Genomic DNA, 19,616 nt, shown 5'->3' with positions numbered 1-19,616 from the left:
TCCCGGCATCTCCAGGTGCTTTATATTTCTGTGCTCACATTGCAATCTTCTGTTGAATGTGAACTCTTTGCTCATGTTCATAGAGAGCCAAGTTCACGCAATTAAACTCAGGCACACTCGAAGTGCTACGGTGTTGCTCTGCTGTTTTAAATGTACCACTAAAGCATTTAGTTCTGTTAACTACCAAATGATTTGAACTAATTTTATGTCATATTCAGGAAATCCGGAGGTGTTCAGACGTGTCGTGGCTGTTGAAGAAGACACCTTTTGAATCTCACCCGGGATTTCTTGAGAGATCATTCAGCGAGCGAGTCCTCCCTCTGGACTCCACACTGAGCTGAAAACTGCGCGAATTCCATTGTACAACCGAGAAAAAAACTGATGGACCAAACAACGACATTTGATGATTACAAGAAATTCAAGAAACACAACAGTCCGAACACAGGTTTGAATCCCGAACGCTTAATTTAAAAGACAAAGCGAAGGATACGACCTGTAAACTCTCTTCATGTCTTACAGTTTATGATATAAAAAATCTTACTTTCAGAATAATTTCTTGCTGCTGATAGACTATTTACTGAATTTTAACAAAATCACAATTACAAACATTTTAGGTTAAACAGTTACTGACATACTTTAACAAAGAGAAACGTTAGTGCCTTCCAGTGTGTGAGCCAATTTCTCAAAACAATATTTGTTAGTCTCTCGGGAGGCTGCGCAAGGTGTTTAGAGATAGAATTTCTAAAAGGCAGGCTCCCTGAGATTAACATCAAGGCAGAGAAAATGTTTTTTTCTCTACAGAAATGCTCTTTAAATTTCAGCATAGTTACAAATCCCTTTATAGGGATATATATATATGCATATATATACATATATATACATGTGCACACTTATAGAACCAAGGCATTGAAAGTTTTTTTTAATTGTTGTTCCAAAAAATGTTCCATTTGTTTTCGTTCTTAATGTTGTTGATTAAAAGATCTTATTAAATGCGAAAAAAGCTGAATGTGAAAAAAGGTCAAAATGCTATTGAAAAAATCAGTAATGTGAGGAAAGATGAATTGTGGGAGCCTCTTACCTCCCCATGTCATGCTGTATTTCTCACTCATTCTACTGGGAGTGGTGCCGTCGCTTCTGGATAAAGTCTGTCAGTAGACATTCCAGACGGGTCAGGTACTGTATGACTGCGCTTCGGCACAAGAAGAGACATGTGACTTGCGAGGATCACGACAGTGTCATTCACCATCCGGAGCCCGGATAGCTCAGTCGGTAGAGCATCAGGTTTTTAATCTGAGGGTTCAGGGTTCAAGACCCTATTCGGGCATTTGTGTTTTCCTTAAGTGTATTGTGAATTTAATTATAAATCGTATTTTATCTTCCACTCTTCTAGCTGTACTGTCGATATTTTAAAAGTTAATCACTTGTATTTTCTTTAGTGTTTCCTTTCACAAACCGAAAATGTTCAAGACTATTTTGTCACCACACTCCACGTAGATAATCACAGGAAAAGAAAAGGAAACGCAGTGAGGAGCTCACACAGTGAGTACTCTTGAATACAACAAGAGGAAAGGCACACTGTACATCTGCGGAACATCACGTCCGAGTTTACAGTGACGGCTTCTATTTCCACTGATGAATGAGACAGATTCATGAGGAGATCCTCAGCACAATTAAGCGAACACATCGCTATTTCGGTCTGATGTAGAGGCTCCATTTGTGTCAGCAGTACTATAAATGTAAGTCTTATACACTTTCAGGGGCTGCATCTGTAGCGCTTCATCTAAGAAGACTGTTTTACTTTACCACACGGTTACATTCACCCACCCAATTTATTCTCAGAATACCCAATGGCTCAATAACCCTGTTTCCCCTGGGAACCACCAGTGTACAGTCCCATTCCATTCAAAAATATAACAAATATATTAAATTAATATAGTCAATGAACAAATATATTCAATGAACTGTGTAACAGAGGGCTAAAACTGTTTTTCGGGATGGCTGAGTAGTTAAGGTGTTGGACTTAAGCTCAATAAGCAAATGTCTATGAGGGTTCAATCCCTGCTCCTGTAATTTGCTTTTGAAGTGACAGAACACTTTGAAGATTTACACTCTATTAAAATATGTATTTACTAAATTTCAGTTCTCTTCACTCCCTGGGATAACTGAACTCTCACTATCACATACTTAAGGCTTTACATGCATTAGCTGTGATACAGCTCCTAATAAAGACAGAATGAAACTGTATCAATAATAAATGACATGTTTTAAACAAACGTGTATTGCTTAACTTCATTATTAATAAATTGGTGTGACAGGAAAGCACATTAAATATTACAATGATATTCCAAGCAACTGATGTGTGCCGGAACCAAATGTCATCCACTGTGGGCTTTGTAAATTGTTTAAAAATTGTAAGTGAAGTTGAGATAATTAACAATTTGTTGAATCCTGCAGTTACAGATTAAAATGTGAGAAGACTTTCTCTGGGTTTATCTCTGTCCGAGTGCCTGATGTGAATATGCTGAACGCAGTGTCTTTGATTTACAGTATGTACTCAAACAACCAAAGAATCCCATTCTTGTCATCCTATGGTTTGTCAAACGTGATTTTTTCAAAGTGTGTGCAATTTCGTTTAGTCTTTCGCTCCTGTACTAGAGCAGTAATGTTTCTAGACGCGCATGAGCATGGTATAGCAGGCTGACAGCAGGAACACGTGGCCCACAAGCAGTGACAGTATCAGAGGTGTCTGCAGTATGTTGGTTTGTGAGCAGCGATAAAATAAAATGCAGAGGAAGCAGGTGTGCCTGCATTAATAAAGCTCCATCGAGCAGAAAAAGTAACAGAAGAACCAACCTAAATCCAACAGAAAGTTTCTGCAGCTGAAATCACAGGCAAAACTGCCACAGGCTTGAACTCACAACCTCAGCATGACTCCATTATGTACTGCTATATAAGGACAATGCACCGACCAACTGTGCCACTGAAGCTGCACAATGGGATTGTTACATGTCTTAGATGTATTTATTGGAAGGTTGCAGATATAAATCACTGATTTCATTATCTGCATGTTTAATATCCAGGAGAGAGAACTCCTTCAGGTTCTACAGCTCATAAGTGCACTTTAAGAAGTCTGCTTTTGTGAGATGGATCTCCGAGGTGCAGCTTTTTTCTTATTACTAAAGATACCTCTACATTGTAAACTATTTGAAGACCTAGAAAAAGGAACATGGCATTAGTTGAAATAAGCACTGAATGGGTTAAAACCCACGCTCTTTGAATTGCTAAAGCGATGCCTTGAGGAGAATAAATCAACATACTGTATTCACACAGGTCACTCGGCCACAGACAAGAACGATCAGCTACCACCACTATTATTATCATCATTATTATTATTATTCAACCATATGGGGAACAATACAGTTGAACAATCCCACTGTTCTTATGGCAAGAAAAATAACATGAGACCACTGTAAGAGGACGAGTGTTGTATTTGTTTGAACAATTGATTTATATTTTTCCCCCTTATGGGCGACCCTGTGGTATTTCTTTTTCTCTTCGTTGTTGTGCACGGGCTAGTTCTGCAGCGATATTTGCCGCAGAAATTTCTGCGCAGCTCCGTATTAAATCTGTTCTCAACTGCAATGGACAGAAGACGACTCCAGTAGATGGCTGTGTAGTTCTGTAGGACCACACACGACACAGTGATAGTGCGGCTCTTAATGGACTGGTACACAGACCACATGAGAGGCAAGCAAAACGCTTTTAAAATTCCAAAGGCTCACCAAGTCAGAGGAACAGCAATGAACTGAAAAGATCTGTTACAGACGTCTATGTCAACCTCTTTAGAGCTATAAATGCCATTTGTTTAATTTATCTGTAGATTAACACTCCCAAGTAACAGCACTTTACAGTATATTAATGTTAATTCCGCTGGTGGACATTAGCTGGTGTTTTTTGTAACAATTTGTTTGCTCTGCTGTAAGGAATAATAATAATAACATCACTTTATTAACCCTTTACAATTTATTGCATTAGGAATGATCTTTTTGCATACCCCAGCTTGCTCTCCATGAGACACACAGATAAGGAGAGAGCCTGGGGTCAGAGCACAGGATCTGCCATTGTATGGTGCCCTGGAGCAGTTGGGGTTAAGGGCCTTGCTCAGGAGCCCAGTGGAGTAGGATTCCTCTGCTGGCAGAGGGATTTGAACGAGCAACCTTACAACCACAGGCGCAGATCCTTAGCCACAGAGCCACTGCTCCACCCTAAATATGGAAAGTAAAGTATAGTAAAGAATATACAGTATATAAAGCACGCAAACCTAAATGTTCAAAGTTTTCAGGCTCTTTAGCATTTTCCTTCACATATGGAAAAAGTTTGATGTGTTCTTGTCACATTTCTCCAAGCAGATAATCTACACAAGAGCGCATGTAACAGTAAAGGACATACAGTGAGGAATTCGCGCAGCTTTCAGCTCAGTGCAGAGTCCAGAGGGAGGAATCGCTCGCTGAACGATTTCTCAGGAAATTTCGGTTGAGATTCAACAGGTGCTTCTTCAACAGCTATGACAAGTTGGAAGACTCATTGAAGTCTGAAGAGATCAGCCTCTGTGACAGAGTGTCCAGTGACACTAACTAACTGTCCTACTGTTCTCTGCTAACGTAGAGGGTGAATGTTGATTTAGGTGAATGTAAGGTTTCTTTCTTGTAAAATATTTTCGAGCGTATTTTTGCTGCTGAAAATTAATCTTGTGTATTTGAATGAATTCTGATATTGTCACCTAATTCTATACATTGTTTCATCAGACTAGAACATTTAGAGGAGCTCAATTGCATTAATTAATTGCATAGTGATATTATTTCTTGCCGTTTAAATACTTCAGTCAAAACTGTAGAGAAGTTGCTCCTGTTTTCACCATTATAAGAACTGTGATGCACCAGTATTATTTACTCTCATAAAAGTATTGTAATTGTATTGTTCTGTTCCGTTACAGCCTTGAGTGACACAAATCTTCTCCTTTACTGCACTACACTTCTCCAGAGGCCAGTTCAGCACACAAGGATCCTCATTCAAACAAACACTGCAATCATTTGATAAATGCCATTTCTCATCCTTTCTCTTAGTGTTGGTGCTACTACTGTATGCAAAGGAGGCGACTTGACAATGAAAGGTGTAATCATCTTAAAGAGAGTCTTCATGAAGGAGTGTGTCGGCAAGCTCTCCTCTGGCAATTGACCGGGCTTGTGAAGAAACCAATCTCATTCAACAACCATACAAATTGCACAGCTTAAGGCACATGAAGCACAATTCGTGGGCTAATTGACACAAAACAATGTCACTTCACCTTATCCACAAAGCTGTTTTGCTTGTCTGACCACCTCTTCCTACATTACAGTGAGCACATACTGTATATTTCAGTATCTTTTATTTACCTTACTATTTTACTGTCCCTTTCACCCATGTGGAGATGTATCCACAGCGAAAACCCCGTGTTTCGCCCTACGTTTGTGCCAGTTTTACAATCGGTAGAGGAGCCTGCCTTACAGAAGTCCAGTAGCACAGTTGGTCAGTGTGTGGTATGCATGTAGCTGTGCACAGTGGAGTTATAATGAGGTTGTGTGTTCAAGCCTTCCCTGGAGCATTAAGTCTTTTGAACGTTTTCCACCCAAAAAACGTTCATTCGCTGTAGTAGTTTCACTGTGACTTTGCAGGTAAAATATTCTTAATGAGAATAATATTTCATATGCGATAAATAACTGAACTAGAAAATATTGGAGAGAAATGGCTAGTCACACTATTTGCAGCAGGCACTCAGACAGAGAAATGTCCTGTCATTAAAGAAAATTCATGAAGAAGAGGAGTGACATCATTGCAAAGGCGATATTTTCTGATGTCTGTCTTGGTTAATAATCATTTGCGTGGGAATTACTTCTGTCATTATTACTAATACTGATAAAAACAGAAAACTCACAGCTCTCTGGAAGTTGGCCTGGACTCTAGAAAGTGTTTTTATTTGCAAGCGGCTCTGGAACTCAACACCTGTTGATGGGTCACTTCTGTCAGACACATCAGTGGAACCCAAGCCCACCTACACACACATTCACACACACTAACAGATATACTGTACACCTACACTCTCACACACATTTACACTCACAGACACATCACACATTTATACACACAATAAGACACTCACACACTCACATATATACACTCACAGACTCACAGATACACAAATAGACACTATATACGCACAAAGACACCTACATACACTCTTAGGTACAGACACACTATAACTAACACTAATGCAGATACTGCTAATATTACAACAGTAACACAATCACCAAAACTTACACTATCATTGTTACTAACACTGACAAAAACTACTACTAGACTAATAATACTTATAATAACAGTAATACTCTCATGAAAACTAACATGATGATGATGAGTGTTAATACTCTGACACTAACACTATAAGTATCACTAATATTACATAAATACTAGCATTAAAACTAAAACTATCAGTAATGCTATCATCATTAATACTCACATAGACACTACACACACTGACAGACATGCCCACACATACACTTACAAATATAAAACTACACACTGACAAACACCACACACTCACGGACACAAACCATACACACACATTCTCAGGCATGCATTCACAGAAACAAATAGACACTATGCATACTCATAGACACACACTTATAGACACCAAACACTCAGAGACCCCACACGCTCACACACTAACAGACACAACAAGCTCACAGACACATACCTACACACTCACAGACACACAGCCCACACACACAGACACCACACACTTCCAGACACGCACCCACACACGCACAGATACTACAAACTCACTTACCTACAGATACACTATAACACAAATATAAATACTACTAATACTACAACAGTAACACTATAATTATAATTAATATTAACATGAATATGAACATTAAAACTAAAACAATCAGTAGTGCCACTGTCATTAATACTCACATGAACACTAGCATTAAAACTACCAGTTGTAATCTCAGTAATATTAACATGAAGACACTGATATTAGTATTAGTTGCTGCTCGTTGCTCGTGACGTCACACCGCTCTCTGTGACAAATGCGAGACACTTAGACGCGTGCAGTGACGAGGCGCCTGTCGCCGTGGTTACCATTCTTATGATTTATAAACACTGGAAAAATGCATTTAAACTGTTACATACATTTATGAACTTGAAATATCATTTTCTAGCTCTAGGATACAGTTACCTAAATAATAATATGAATAATCATTGTTTAATTTCGGATTGAACATTATTAACCCTAAACGCACTATGGTAATTGGTCGATACAGTCTTTATTAACTGTTCTCTAGATACTTAAACAGGGTCAAGAAACGAATCAGTACTCACCAATCGGTGAAGTTAATCGATTTTTCTACGGTTCTTCTCCGTGCGCTCCGTGCGCCTCCCACGCTCTTTCTCTCTCTGATCCCGGTGCTCTGGCTGGTGTCTGTGACATCACAGCGCTTATTCTGACAGAGCAGAGCGCGTCTCTGCTGCTTTTGTGTGTCTTTTTCATGAATGCCAGAGGTACTCGAAATGTTGCAAAAAGAAAAGCGTTTTTTTTTTGTTTTGTAAAAAAGTGAGTGCTGATTTTTATTTTATACAGGAAACGCATGCATGTTGAAACACTATTTAAATTCTATAAATAACTGAGAAATAATAAAGCAAGGAAAACATGATATATGTAAAAATACAATTTGATCACATAATTTACTTCATTACCTCTGGTGGTTATATGTTTTTTTCTGTTGTGTTTTTTTCTCTTGTACATGTTTCTTAATCTTCTGGTTGTAGTTAAATTTGTAAATTCTATACGTTTAATAAAAAAAGTTTTAAAAAGTAGTGCATCTCTGCTGGAGGAGACTCCTGGTTTTCATACAAATATAACATCTCCAAAAAACTAAACCGGGCTGTGAAGAGAGGCGATTTATAACAGTTGGAGAAGGAGAGCGACAAACCGAGGAATGAAAATCATTAAACAGAAAAAAAATAGTTTACTTCACAGATTAATGCGTTACAAAGCGTACCCGTGTGGAGCAGTAGAGAACGAGCACGAGTCCCTGAAATAAGCGCTTTTAAGGGTTTTACACGAATCTTCAGAGTAAAAGAGCCAGGAGGATCAGACTCCTGATCCTGGAGGTGTATACTGGTTTTATTTCCACCAAGCTCTCACTTCTATAGGTAGTCTGATGATTTCACTTAACTTTATAATTGTAACTAGACTTCACCTAATTGTACATTTATAAGACTGTCTGTGAGACACTTGTGAGAGCAGCTGAATCCCAGGGCTGGTGTGGAATCACACACAGACAGATCTTCTTCTGTGTGATCTGAGTCCCACTGCTCAGAGCTACAGACTGGTCAACTGGTCACTATTTTAGTCACGACCATCGGCCTTTGGCTACTAATAATCAATATACTGATCAGAGTGTCAATACTGGTGTTTATTACATAAATACAAAAATAATTCCACACTCACTTGTGTTATAAAACACTTAAAAAACATGTTTGGAGGCTGATATACATTAAAGAAAGTAATACTGAAGGGCTGGAAGTCCTGGAAAGGGTTTATTGAAGTTTCTTGCTTCTGCCCTGGAACAGAGCCCACAGCTGCCAGATCAGTGACCCCTGAGCCCAGTTCACAGAGAGGAGAATCAGGAGCTCTTTTATGTCTCTAAGAGGGCTGGGAGAAAGGGGAAAAGGGGGAAATGTGACTTGAGTCCAGGCTATTCTGTCTGATATTGTTCATGTAGCAGCACTGATTGTCTGAATATCTTCTGGTTCTGGATTGTGAGGATAGAGAGCAGTACAGCATTGAGCTTATGTCTGAGTGTGAGTCTGAGCTGTGAATCTGACTGAGAAGAGAATAATGATTTTTTATTCTGCCTCTGAGAATTTTTCTTCTTTGCCAAGTGGTGTTGCATCCCCTTCAGATACTCTGCACAGACTGCACAGAGTGAGAGAAGAGGAGAGAGAGATGGACAGATAAGAGCACACACAGCGAGACAGACATACGTCTTGATTTACTTTGAAGCAAGTTTCAAAGGTAAACGCAGACGTCACTTTGAGCACTTGGTCTTTTATAGTACAAATATCACACTGTGCTCTACATGGCCGTGTCTTCAAGATCGTTGTGAACCAACACAGTGGGCAAAAGACGTATAATATACGTCTATTAAACGCATACCTTAGACGTCTAAATGTGGTCTACAATTCGTCTAGAATGAAATTCTAATATACGTCTAAAGTTATACGTCAATTATACGTCTATGTTTAGACGTTCATTATACATAAATGGTTGGAGTTCTATTATACGGATAAATTTAGAGGACTATTATACTGTACATATATGGTTGGAGTTCCGGATAACTTTAGAGGACTATTATATGTATATGGTTAGAGGTCTATTATACGTATAACTTTAGAGGTCTATTATACGTATATGGTTAGAGGTCTATTATACGGATAACTTTAGACGTCTATTATACGTATATGGTTAGAGGTCTATTATATGTATATGGTTAGAGGTCTATTATACGGATAACATTAGAGGTCTATTATACGTATATGGTTAGAGGTCTATTATATGTATATGGTTAGAGGTCTATTATACGGATAACATTAGAGGTCTATTATACGTATATGGGTAGAGGTCTATTATACATCAAAGATAGGTTTTATAGGTGTAGAAACAAGTAAACCAAGCCAATGATTAGGTTTAGAAATTTATTCTGAAAATACACATTCACACCTGAAACATATGTATTTCAAATTATACATTGTATACAATCAATCAACAATCAACATATGGGCAATAATCATAAAAAACACAACTAGTCTTAAACTTCAGCTACAAATTCTGGCAACATGGCAATATACAGTATAGTAATGACAAACACAAAACTAATTACATTAACACACTAACTCAAAACCACATTTTGATTCAAATATACATTTTAAAATGTACAACTTCTATATTTCCAAGAAAAAAAAATATTACAATGGAAGTTAAGACGATTTTTGTCCACTATTTGCAAACCCTGTCTAATTGTCCTAACAGTTAGAACCAAAAACCTATTATTTTCAGTGTCCAGATCTCCTGGCCCCCTGCCTTGCATATACATTCTTCATGTAACACATTGCGTGCTCCTTTATTTCTTTTTCCGTTGATGTAGGGTGGGACTTCAGCACCGCAGCTAGGAGAAAATTATATAATATTACTTCCCAAATAAATGATGATTAATATCTTCTTTAGTATAATCTAAAAAATGAACGGTTTACTAAGCTCAAAGCTGAAATAAATGTATAAAATTTGGCTTGCATCATAGCAGTTGAGCAATAAAGTCTGTCCTAATCAAAGAGTACCCAAAGTTTGAAAGTACAACATAGAATAAGAATAGAGAAATGGCAAAACGATTTTGTGTCATCTTCCCCATTCACACTATTTTTATGTGCCATTTTCTGCTTATTCACGTACTATTTTAATCAAAATAATATTAAGAAAGATCTGTATGTATTCAGATAGTATTATTATTGTTCATACTTACTCGTCAAAAGAGGATTGCTGAGATATTTGCGGATATACTTCTACGTTTGAAAAACGTGTCCAAAATGGTGACCAACGAATACTAGCAACGCATTGCGGTATATAACCGGAAAATATGCTGGGTTCGATATTTTCTCAACGTATGCGTTTATTAATGCTGTCGATATTATGGTTGGAATTTAACATTGATAATACATCGCGGCTATGTGCCCCCTGCTATGAGCTGATGTGCAATTATAACGCATACAGTTAGTAAGGATCGGTCACTGTTGTATGGTATTATATATAATGACATTATGGAATAGGATGGGGACAGGCCTGGCATCACGGGGGGAGGGAGAAATGTCGCCCCTTCAGTTTTGGGCAAAAAGATTTACCTAACTTAATTTGCGCCCTAAAAAAATAGTTGTACTTTGTCAATGGTCAGACAACACTAAATGACACGAACAGTCACTCAGTCTGTTTGATGGGCAGGAGGGCTATCCGTCCAGGAACTGCACATATCAGTGTCGTTATTGAGTGTCAACATTACGATCCTGTTTGCTCAGGTGGACCGATTCCTTGCAGTAGTTTATCATTATACTTAAAATCGTTATATAACTAGGACTAGTTATAGCAGTCTGTGCTTTCTGTTGGTTTTACAACATTTTTTTCTTAACTATTCAGAACGTCCATGTAGCTGCAAAAATGAACGCTTATGGTACTTTTCGCTCCAGGCAATACAAACCGTGAGAGTGACGAAAAATGTGAAACTGAACTTCATCGCAAATACCAGATTGCTAGTCGTAATCTTCTATCATGGCATAGCTGCGAGATTTCATTTGGGTAGCTGCACCGTACAGCTCCGTTTCAACCGAAATATCACCCCCCCTCAGAATTTCAGACGCCCCCCTAAAGATTTTTCCCCGGGCACCGCGCACTGATGGGGGACGGGGTGTCCAGGAAATGGTATCAAGAAAATAAAAATAGAAACTCTATAGGCACTCAAACATTTTACTGTTTTTTTTCAGGCAGGTGGCAAGACCCCCTCAGCAAAACCCTTGTATGCCAAGCTGTGGGCATTGATTCGTCGAATATACGTATATTCACGGCGAAAATACGGCTATACGTATATATACGTCGCCTCGACGTATAATCAACGTCGAATTGCAACCGTAAAATCGACGACATTAATAAACGCATATATAACGTCGAAAATACATCTAACACAGTGCCTGAGGCTTTTTACAGTATGTATCGTGTGTGCCGCAACTAGGAGTATACGGCACTCTGCACAGTGTACGAAGTAAATTATTTTCGCAGTAATTCATTTACACATGTATAATAAATATAGTAATAAATATAATAAATTAATTACTGCGAAAAAGTAATTAATTTACACGTGTATAATAAATATAGTAATAAATATAATAAATTAACTTCGTACACTGTGCTTTGATATGGATGTTCATTGGAAGGATTTGAGGAAACTATCAAGGATCTCAGAACAACCAAAGATACATTTGGGCATCTGCTATTGGTAAAGATTAACGAATACAGTAAGTGTGAAGTTTGCACACACACGAGAGAAAAAAATCAGTTTTAATTCACTTCATTAAACTGACGGTGTGTATAGCAGAGGATGGTTTCGATCCATCGACCTCTGGGTTATGGGCCCAGCACGCTTCCGCTGCGCCACTCTGCTGACAGCTGCTGTAGTGTGATTCAACACAACTGCTCTATCTTTGCTTTCTAAAAGTGCGCCCGAGATGAAAAGTCTAAACGGTAAACGCAGACGTCACTTTGAGCACTTGGTCTTTTATAGTACAAATATCACACGCTGCACTACATGGGCGTGTCTTCAAGATCGTTGTGAACCAAAGCTTCTGCTTTCCAAGGCAACTGATTCTTTCGTCGTTAATTCCCAAATCTTCAATGAGAATCAGTGAAATGAAAACCAAACACATGTACACACTCGCGTCCTAGCGTGAAAGAAAAAAGATGGAAGCATTTGAGAAATAACGAGTAGTCTGAACAGCTCCAGCCTGTCAACTGCTCTTCAAAGTGATCGCTACCTCCACACCCAGTTTATAACACTGAAAATGATTCAGGAAGCATAGCAAAGGTCTAAAACCAGTGGTTGAAAAGCGTCTTGATACATAAAATGACAATTTCTCAAAAGTAATATCTTCATCTTTGAAATATTGTCATTCATATATTTTCGTTTTTCTCTTTTTTACATATCACGCTTTCGAGAAATAAACTGTCTTTGTAACGGACACGGACTGGGATCCGTGTCAGATATTGTAGAAGACCCTATGCGATGCGGTAAGAGCTGGAGAAAACAGGAGGCATGGTAAAAAGGAACACACAGGGGTTTAATAGTGCACAAAATAATAGTGACAGTCCGTGAGACAGTGTACGGGGAAGACAAAACGGCATCCAAATCCAAACGGGTCCAAGGGCAGGTCAAAACACAGTCCGAAAGTCCATCAACTGGAAATCCATCCTGGAACGCGACAAAGTTAAAATCCCCGGGAGAGGGGAACACACAGACGAACGAAACATGGAGGTCCAAGGGTGACGGGGCGAGATCCTCCAGACCCCGGGCTCAGGAAGCGGGAGGTGTCGGGGATGAGGCCTATGCCCTCAGGAGACGGACGTAGGGTTTCCTGGTACTAGGCGGGCCTCGCGACATCTTACCCTAATGATGAGCCCCGAGTACTGGAGGAGCTGGTCTTTAAATAATAACACTAAAAGGGTACACCTGGAGAGCTAAATGACACGAACAATAATGAGAGCAGTGGAGCGCCCTCTAGGGAGGGATGTCGGGCGTGACAGTCTTGTAATGAAGGCTGCATTAGAAAATGTGTATCTAGCTTTGTTCAAATAAAACTGGCACATCCCAGTGGGCAAAAGATGTAGAATATACGACTATTAAACCCATACCTTTTAAATTGTAATCAACAAATGGCTAATCATCATAAAAAAAACACAACTAGTAAACTTTAGTTACAAATTCTAGTAACATGGCAATATATATATAGTAATGACAAACACAAACTAATTACATGAACACGCTAATATTTGACTCAAAACCACATTTCGATTCAAATATAAATTTAAAAATTTACAACTTCTATATTTCCACGAAAATATTATTAATGTATCACAAACGCTACTTTCTAAAAAAGACAGAATTAAACTGTTTGTTTTGTGTCTCATGGTGATCCTCCTCTCGATATGAATGAAATGTTTAATATGATCCCTCGAGAAAAAAAAAGAGTCAATTTCCGCCTGGAATGATTGATGCCCCATCAAACATTTTGTAATATCCCCGGAAGTTCATACAGTAGAATCCTGGTTCGTGGGTAAACAAGACTAAGGAAACGAGTTGGAAACTTGATGTCGAACTGGGATTTAGATCACCCGAAACATTACGCTACATTGGGCAGTATGTGCCAGAGAGTGGCTTTTTCACTCAGACGTTGATCAAAAGCTCAGTAAACGGCTCACGTCTGATTTTCTTGTTTTGGCCAAGATCTGAACTTTGAATTCAGCGACTACTTGGTCTGCTTTGTAATTCAAATGTAGATACAAATGTCACGTTTTTTTTGTAGATATAAAGGTGTTCTCTGTTTTCAAAGGATAGGTACTTAATTGGCTTTATGATTTGGTTTTGATTTTGTATCGTTGTGTTATTAAGTTTGTGCTTTTTGTGTTTTTAACGTATCGTGAACTTATTTTTGAAACAAATGCTGACAAAGGCAAACATGGCACACATCTGTTTATACCAGCGCTGGATTGTGCATTTTTTTAAGTAAAATCTACTGTGCACTTTTGGGAGTATAATACTGTAGGTTCGATATAAAGTGGCAAAAATATAAAGGGGGAAAATACCCCAGACTGTGTGTAAAGGCCTCGTTGAGACTGTTGTTCTCTTGTTAAATATGGCGTACTGTGCACGAAATGTTACAGAAACACAATCTGATATTTTAATAATTTATAATAATAATAATAATAATTTCTTACACTTATATAGCGCTTTTCTGGACACTCCACTCAAAGCGCTTTACAGGTAATGGGGTCTCCCCTCTACCACCACCAAGTGCTCTCGGATCCAAATATTAAGTTCTAATTTTTTTAAAGGTGATATCTTCTCTTCCTCTAGTGGAAATCACACGATGTGAGCAATTTTTTTTGTTTTTTTTTTCACGTTGTGATCCAAAGAGCCTGAGACGCACAGTCTGACAGTAACCGAACCAGAATGGATTCTGTTGGGAGTCGGACTGAGCTCATTCTCACTCCCTGTGCTGAAAAGAGAATCGGCTCTTCCCCGAGCACCATCTACAGCTGCTGGATGGTACTCTGCGTCCTGCTGCTCCAGCAAATATTTTGACGAAAGACAGATCACTTGTGCGCTTTTAACTTTCTCGCAGCTACAGACGATACCGAAGCTGGCGATATGAAGGCAACCGCTGGTACACCTTCTCTAACTTTCACAATCGCGATAAACATTTTTTTTTTAAAAAGACCTTTGAAGAACTAGATATAGAAATATATAACTAGATAAAAACATTAGCTTTATCGGTTTTTACATTAATCGATTTTGAATGTAATTTGATCTTTTTACATTGCATTTTACATTGGAAAAAAAAAACGTGCATACCTAATCCACCAACGGACAGAGCAATATTTTACGTTGCCTTCCAGAGCTTCCAGCGTGTGATGGATTTGGATGGGAGTCTGTATGATACCACTACAGCACTGGCGCAGGTGCAAAATCGACTTTCACAGGACTTTTTCAGTGTCTTCTCCTCTCTCAAATGGACCGAAGCACAGGAGCCAATATTAGAGAAAACGACAGGTGTTTAAACAGAGTATGTCCCAATGTCTGCGACAACGTTTTGTCATTTTGTATAAACGCAAACGGTTCATCATTTAAAAGCCAACATCATTCTTTTTCTCACTGGCGCAAATACGCTACCACACATGCGAGCTGTTGTGTGAAAGAAAATTCATATGTGCGTAGGAAGGCAGAATAAAATCCAGAACTGTATTGGTGATATCGATAAACAGGGCTCATGTTCACAATAAAACTTTATTGTATAAAACGTAAAAAATCGTAAATATTTTTTTTAATCATGCAAAGTGTCTGTTAAACCATTCATGAAGGATTCTTAGACAAAAAAACACACCGTTATATGAGAAAATATATTTACTATATGTGCATTTAACTTACTTTTTAACAATTTTAGTTTCAAGGTCAATGAAAATTGTTTCCCTGCTTTTTTGTCATAAATACACAAGCTTGTTATGTCTTGTGTCAGAAATAAACTGCATGAAATTTGCTAAAGCAACAAAACGTAAGTGCGACAAAGAAGACAAACATTTGCGTTTATAGTGCAATGTTATCTCGAGCCTTTAAAATTACTTTAAATGCAATTTGTTTTTCTCTGTAGCTCTAAGGCTTTGTCATTTAGGTGTGCTGTTTTTTTTACATGTTGTAAAAAAGTCGCTAAATCATACGAAACATAAAAACTCCAATTGTAAACAATTGACCATTCATATTCCTGAATTTTAAACCTATGGAGTATTTATACCTTGTCTTTGTATTTTTGCATATTACAGAGCTCCTTTTCAAAAGCTGTCAGTATAGATTAGTGCTTAGGTTTCCTGTTTTTTTATCCAGGTGGTCCAGATAAGACTCTTGGTATAGGAGCGCGTCTGTGTTGCCTTCTGGATTTCAAATGAGCAGCTCAGTGCAGAAAAGAACCCTGTAGATTAGCATGTACATTTGCATGGACAGTAGATTTTTCAGAAAGTGTAATTGGATTATAGCACGTGCCCCTGACGATGTTGTTGATACGTCATATGTGCTCTTTTTTGTATTATATGTATTTTTGTTGTTCAAATAAGAAATATTTTAAAAAAACTTTCAGGATGGTTGCTGCTGTAAAAATAAAATGACATCAAGGGCGCTGTATGCAGAGGTCTGAAACCTGCTCCACAGAAGAACTTTATCCAGAGGTGTTAAAGAAAATTGATTTATTTTCCTGACTGCAATGTATGGTGAAGCATAAAATCTAGCTGCATAAATCTCTATTACGTGTCATTTATGAAGGCGTTTCAAATAGCAGCCAGTGAAGGATTAACGCTTTTGGAGCATGTATTATGTTCTAAATACTCTTATTTAAATAAGCTTAAATTCGCATACTGTTATTTAGACATTGCAAACCAGTCTGACCTCATACAACATTCTGTGCCCGCTGAGTAGATCTTAAAGCAGCTTCAGCCAGAGTAGCAGTAATGGCAACACAGTGCTTGGAGTTCAGCTTTTCTTATTTCTTCTGCAGAACCACTGGTATCGGAATATACTGATCCGCATAAGAAGCGCTACCTGTTTCAGATAGTTTTTATTGAGCGCTGCTCTAAACTTTACATTTGCTCAGGCTTGTTTTCCCCATGAAAAAAGACATTTCCTTAATTACATTTAACTTTTTTTTCCCTTATCATCAAGTAGAAATAAATAAAACATATCGTTCCATTTAAGAGCCACATGCAGGATGGCTGGTGGTCCAAGGCGTTGCGTTCAGGTTGTAGTTTCCCCTAGAGATGTTTGTTCAAATCCCACTTCTGACAAAGAAGTTAGAGTAGAAACGATAACATCCCTAAGTAGAAAACATCTCACATTTAATGTGTTTAATGTTAAGTGTCTTAGTGGTTGCCTCGGTGGTTGATGGCTCTTCTCTCTTGCAGGGTGATGGCAAACTTCTTGAGAAAGGGAGTCTCCTACGTAAGGCTGCTCTTCGTCAAGAGCGGAGACAAAAGGAACAGACTTCAAACCGACATTAATTACTGAGAGCAGGCGAAAATGTCTTTGGAAAAGAGGAAATGACTGCTGACCGTAAACAGAGCACCGGACAAGTGCTCCTCGTTAGTGTAGTGCTGAGTACCCCTGCTTGTTGTGCGGGAGACCAGGGTATGTTTCTGTGACAGGGCACAGTGTCCACGTGGGTTCAATCCCCACTCTTGGTAGTGTTGTAATAAGTTTTAAGTGACAGAACACTTTGATGATTTGCACTATATTTAAATATGAATTTACTAAATTTCAGTTCAGTTCTCTTCACTCCCACTCCCTGGCATAACTGAACTCTCACTATCGCATACTGAAGGCTTTACATGCATTAGCTGTGATACAGCTCCCCAATAAAGACGGAATCAAACAGTTTGTTCTGTTTCTCATGGTGATCCTCTTCTCGATCCAAATGAAATGTTTAATATGATGCCTCAAGAAAAAAAAAGGAGTGAATTTCCGCCTGTAATGATTGATGCCCCATCAAACATTTTGTAACATCCCCGGAAGTTTATAAAGTAGAATCCTGGTTTGTGGCTTAAATTCAAGGTAACCAAGACTAAGGAAACAAGTTGGAAACTTGATGTCGAACTGGAATTTAATCACCCAGAATATTTCACTACTTTGGGTAGTATGTGCCAGAGTGGAGTTCTTTAGATCCGTTTGACAGCTCAGTTGGTAGAGCGGAAAACTGTAGTGGGAACAGTAAGGAATCCTTAAGTCGCTGTTTTGACTCCAGCTGGAAGGAAGGTGCTTTTTGTGAACTTTAATCAAAGAGTTAAAATAGCGAATCTTTTTCACTCAGACGTTGATCAAAAGCTCAATAAACGATGAAGCAGAGGCTCTTGTTCCGAATTCAGCTAACATCTGATTGTCTTGTTTAGGCCAAGATCTGATCTTTGAATTAAGGGACTACTCTGTCTGATTTGTAATTCAAAAGTAGATACAAATGTCACTGTTTTCAAAGGATAGGTACTTAATTGGCTTTATGATTTGGTATTGATTTTGTATCGTTATATTATTAAGTTTGTGCTTTCTGTGTTTTCCATCGTATTGTGAACTACTTTTTTAAACAAATGCTTACAAAGGCAAACACAGCACACATCTGTTTATACCAGCGGTGAATTGTACATTTTTATTAAGTACAATCTACTGTATTTTTAGAAAAAAATGGCGTACTGTGCACGATATGTTGCAGAAACACAACCTGATATTTTCATAATTATTATTTTAATCATTTGACAAGTATGAGGTCCAGGATCCAAATCTTCAGTTCTGATTTTTTTTTAAAGTGATATCTTCTCTTCCTCTCTTGGAAATCACAAGATGTGAGCAAATGTTTTTTGTTCTTTTTTTTTCACGTTGCGATCCAAAGAGCCTCAGACACACAGTCTGACAGAAACCAAACCAGAATGGATTCTGCTGCAGGCCGGACTGAGCTCATTCTCACTCCCTGTGCTGAAAACAGAATTATCTCTTCTCCGAACATCGTCTACAGCTGCTAGATATTGCTCTGCGTCCTACTGCTCCAGCAATTCCTTTGACCAAAGACAGATCACTTGTGTGCTTTTAACCTTCTTGTAGCTACAGGCTCTTTGATGGCTCATGCTGATCGTCCTCTGGATCCAAAAGAAAATTTTAAAGCTGATGCATTTTCGATTGTAATTTGCATCTAGCTACAACGTCCCTGGAAAAAATATTTTATTAGTTGTGTGCAATCGGTATCTTTTACTTTACAGATGGTAGTGGAAATAGTTTTTAAAATGTTTTCTAAAGAAGATTGTATTGCCAGGACCTGCCTTTAGCGCTCAGTAGCGATTACACTGTTGATATAGATGGAGAAGAAATGTAAGATGAATTGATGATCTAAGTTAAAATAGCCCTATCACGCCTCCTGTAACAGTGTTTGTATTCATAGCAAGTAATATTCTTTTTCAAACCCGAACGTTGCTTTTGCATTAAGTGTTACATAACAATTACCGGTTTCGGTAGCTTCTGAAGAGCGCACTTTTCCAAACTGAAGCCTATAAGAACATTATTCAAGATGCACCATGGCCCAGAATCGTGCATCGGGACAAGGATTAACATCAATTGAAAGAACTCGCAAATAAAAGATTTGACCGAAAAATTAAATGAGTAGGCAAGTATTAAAACAAC

General features: G+C 38.3%; 1 non-coding gene across 1 annotated transcript; it reads right to left on the bottom strand.

Annotated features, from left to right (window-relative positions):
• Positions 1-12,236: 12,236 nt before the first annotated feature.
• Positions 12,237-12,308, bottom strand: trnam-cau (transfer RNA methionine (anticodon CAU)). The gene has a single exon. It is a non-coding gene; the product is annotated as a tRNA-Met (tRNA).
• Positions 12,309-19,616: the final 7,308 nt, after the last annotated feature.

Source organism: Lepisosteus platostomus, chromosome 5 (assembly GCF_059453375.1).
Source record: "Lepisosteus platostomus isolate fLepPlt1 chromosome 5, fLepPlt1.hap1, whole genome shotgun sequence".
NCBI classification, from domain to species: domain Eukaryota; kingdom Metazoa; phylum Chordata; class Actinopteri; order Semionotiformes; family Lepisosteidae; genus Lepisosteus; species Lepisosteus platostomus.
Note: the sequence above shows the minus strand (reverse complement) of the source record. Positions and strands in the feature narration are given on the sequence as shown.